General features: G+C 35.0%; 1 long non-coding RNA gene across 1 annotated transcript; it reads right to left on the bottom strand.

Annotated features, from left to right (window-relative positions):
• Positions 1–234: 234 nt before the first annotated feature.
• Positions 235–2,961, bottom strand: LOC136804730 (uncharacterized). Its single transcript, XR_010846299.1, has 2 exons — positions 2,784–2,961; positions 235–608 (listed from the first exon to the last, which is right to left on the bottom strand). It is a non-coding gene; the product is annotated as an uncharacterized lncRNA (long non-coding RNA).
• Between the last annotated feature and the right edge of the window lie 1,229 nt (positions 2,962–4,190).

Raw genomic sequence — 4,190 nt, 5'->3', positions numbered from 1 at the left:
TTGCCGACGTGTGAATAGCATCACTCAGAACACCCTTTTGAATTGCACGCTTCTGATCTTTAATTTTCGGAACGCAAATTAAAACCAAAATCGACATTTTATCCGAAACCGTAAATAAATTCATTTATTTTCTTATCTTCGAACCGAAAATAACTTTATTTATTTACTATTTCTCCAAAATGAGACACTCACCCCCCTCCCCTCAAAAAGGATAGGAAGAAAAAGACACACAAATTTTACGAGACAGGTTTCACACTTATTCTAATAGTAATAGTCGGGTCCAAGCCTGTACACTAAGAGCATGTGTGGAAGGGGATCTACCCTGATGATCTAGTAAAATATATACGTAACGTTATCATCAACTATAATCAGATTACATGCGACCTTTGCTTCCTTTGTCTTTGTCCTCCTTCGGTCAGCATATTGCGTTTTCATTCATCTTATCAGATAATTTTCGCGTCTGTTATAATCGGAATTAACGCATGGTTTGGCATTGAATCGGCCATTGTTTGACTTGATCTCGAAATTAGGACACATACCAACTCTGTCGTTTTCAATTTGCTCGGCTCGTCCGATTGTTTGCCCCACGACTTTTCTCATCCAATCTCCTGAAAATAAAAGCAACAGGTGTAGCATTGTCTATACGTTGGAAGAATATTTCAAACATTTTCTTTTTGCCCTTCAAAATTAATCATCTCGTTAACTTTAGAATAAGCGAGAGATGGGCTGAATGTTGGCTTTAAGCTGTATCTATGACAGTAACCTACTTCTATCTCCTCTTCCTTCTGACGCCGACCCCTACTCCTTCTTCTTCCGCCCTCGACTTCTGCCTTTTTTTTTTTTTTTTTTTTGTCTCTGGTCTCAACTTCTGCCCCTTCTTCATCCCTATCCTCAACTTCTGCACCTTCTTCATCCCTGTCCTCGACTTCTGCCCCTTGTTCATCCCTGTCCTCGACTTCTGCCCCTTGTTCATCCCTGTCCTCAACTTCTGCCCCTTCTTCATCCCTGTCCTCGACTTCTGCCCCTTGTTCATCCCTGTCCTCAACTTCTGCCCCTTCTTCATCCCTATCCTCAACTTCTGCCCCTTCTTCATCCCTATCCTCAACTTCTGCCCTTCTTCATCCCTGTCCTCAACTTCTGCCCCTTGTTCATCCCTGTCCTCGACTTCTGCCCCTTCTTCATCCCTACCCTCGACTTCTGCCCCTTCTTCATCCCTGCCCTCGACTTTTGCCCCTTCTTCATCTCTGCCCTCGACTTCTACCCTTCCTGCCTCTTTCAAGAGTATTTGCATTTGAAATAGCTTTAAGATGTGAAATGTTTTTCTGTTTTAAGTAATTTTCCGTTATCAAATAAATCAACACTACTATTTCATTTTATTGAATTCACCGTTACTGTACTTTGGTGCGCATTACATGTTATCTAAATTTATTTTCGTATATTTTCTTTAAAGCAACATAAAAAGAATAACATTGAGAAATTGAATTGCCTGAAATTCATTATATCTTTAATACAGTAATCGTTCTATCTGGAACGCATTTTGTCGTTCTACTTATTTGACGTAAGCATCTACTTCGATCCTTGATTTCGTTCCATCTAATCGTTTTTCAAATGATACCATATAATTTTATGATTTACTCCTGTTATATGTAATGACTTCATCGGAAGATGGGCCAGTCAAATCAAAGATTTTTTTTTTTTTTTTTTTTTGTAAAATATAGAATTCTTCATATAAAAAGGTCGCGCGTAAGCCTTTCGTCTGACGAATACTGGGAAGCAGTGCCAAATCCCACTTAGGAGGTACTCTATAATTCTCAATGAAAATTATTAGTTTTCTTCGTATATCAGTGTTTGGCTAGAAATATATAGTTTTTGCCAATAAAATGTCCACATTCGAGATTCACAAAAATGACAATGACAACAGATCGCAAACATCGGTGAAAACAGATAAAGGAATTATGTACAAGATCTACCTCGAAATTTGCACTTAGCCATCTCCAAGACAAACTTTTAACAGGGTTATATGAATTAGTGTCGAAGATTCAACATGGGGTTACATTTTTATTGCTTAGTTATTAATCTGAAGATCAATTTATGCGTCATTTAGTCATTAAGTTAAATAACAAGTCATAGTTCTGGTTCAAATCTTTCAGATATCAATCTTATAAAAAAGTATCAAATGTTTTCAATATTTATTTGCTAACAATCCGTAAATATGAGCTGACAGTAGTAAATCGATTCTCGTCTATTTTATTTTGTTGTTATTATCATCATTATTTTTACATAGTATGAATATTGCATATGTCCGAAAGTCATTTTATCCCCGATATTCTACAAGCAAGGATATATTCCAATCTGACCTGCCGTTTTGTCATTTTCTTTAAAATTATGTTAGTTCAATTTTTTTTTTTTTTTTTTTTTTTTGAGAACTTATAAAGGAAATTATCAAACTATAAAAGTAAGAGGTTGATGATTTTATCCGCCGAAAAAGAATCAGACCCACATTTTATGTCTACATATTTCTTCAAGTGGCAGTAGTTATTCCTTTTAAATCACATACGAAATCATGTCTTTCTGGCTCGAAATGTATTATTTTAAGCATTTTGATAGGAAAATTCCGAACAATAATTCGATTTTGAAAAGTGCACATGTCTGGGACATCTAACCGTACAGTTTTAAGAACAGTGAACAAAAAGAACGAGATCTAGCTTAACAAATTAAATTTTGATGTCAAAAGGATTTTGAGAGTGCAGTCTACTCTCAAAGTTCTTGAGAAATCAGCTTACCTATCACCAAAAATAAAGACGTCTTCACACATCTCCTCTGTTTGCAAACTACAGCCTTTATAACGTATACAGTACCTTCTAAATCAACAATTATCTTTCGACTAATGACAGTTATTGCGGTGTTACCTACCTCGTTAATCCATGAAAAGAAATCGAACAGAAATTAATGTTTTATTCCATGCAATTGTTGTACATTATGCAGAAGTATTTTGCGACTGCCATAAGTATATTGTTTTTTTTTTTCTGACTGAGCAATTTTTTAAAGGAAAAAGAGACTTTGCATAGTATGATTTAACAATATAAAGTTTTTGATGCTTTGAAAGAGGGATTGTAGAATCAAATATTTTCCAAGCGAAAGTTTAAACATGTTGTAAAAAATGCGATCGTGAATCTTTCTCTAGAACACATCAATGAACTAAACCTGATTCTCTGATGACCATTTTAAAAGGACATTTCGATACAGTATCTCATTTTAAAACTTCTCAAAGAAAGAAAACTTAATGTGTTTTAGCATGTTCGATGAATCTAAGCCCAGCTAGAAACGAAGAGTAATATCTGATCCCCTGTAAGATCAAAACAAACCCATATACTTAACTTTTGCCCTTGTGGTCTTTCTTATGTATGGATGTCTTTCTTCTATCATTGACACTGTCTGTTCCTTACGTATTGTTCCTTCCCTGTTCATCATTGGTGTTGGATGGGTTTGTTTTTCAATTAACTTTTGCTAGAGTTTGCAAGAAGTTACTAGTTGAGAGCTTGCCGACGTGTGAATAGCATCACTCAGAACACCCTTTTGAATTGCACGCTTCTGATCTTTAATTTTCGGAACGCAAAATTAAAACCAAAATCGACATTTTATCCGAAACCGTAAATAAATTCATAAGCTTTTAGCGAGTGTGTTTGGAGTGTTCCCAATTTTAAGAGAGTTTGACCGGATAAAAACGTTATTCAAGAGCAACAAAAAAGACAAAAGGTCTTGTTAGACGGTAACATTTTTGTGTAACATTCGCTTACATTTCTAAAAATAGAAGATTTCAAAAATGTGCTCAAGAAATGTTAACATATGTTACACGCAAACATTTTGTGTGTAACATTTGATTTTTTTTATTAAAAAAGAGAGAAAAAGAGAGAAAAAGAGAGAAAAATCGGCGAAAAAACACGTGCGCACTTGAAGTATCCTTTTAAATTCCCTTTAAATGGCGGCATCCTTTGATTCAAAATGTTAACCATCGAGAGCAAATCATTTTTTTTTGATTTGCTATCTGCGCGTAACATTCGTTAACATTTGAATGTTTCTGAATGTTAATCGATGTTACACAGTAACATTTTGTACAACATTTGCTATTTTTAGAAAATGTTACACAAAAATGTTACCGAATGTTATCGTCTAACAAGACCTTACGCTCG

Source organism: Clytia hemisphaerica, unplaced genomic scaffold (assembly GCF_902728285.1).
Source record: "Clytia hemisphaerica strain Z4C2 unplaced genomic scaffold, Clytia hemisphaerica genome assembly, whole genome shotgun sequence".
NCBI lineage: Eukaryota > Metazoa > Cnidaria > Hydrozoa > Leptothecata > Clytiidae > Clytia > Clytia hemisphaerica.
The sequence above is the reverse complement of the archived record's forward strand: the minus strand, read 5'-3'. Positions and strand labels throughout refer to the sequence as shown.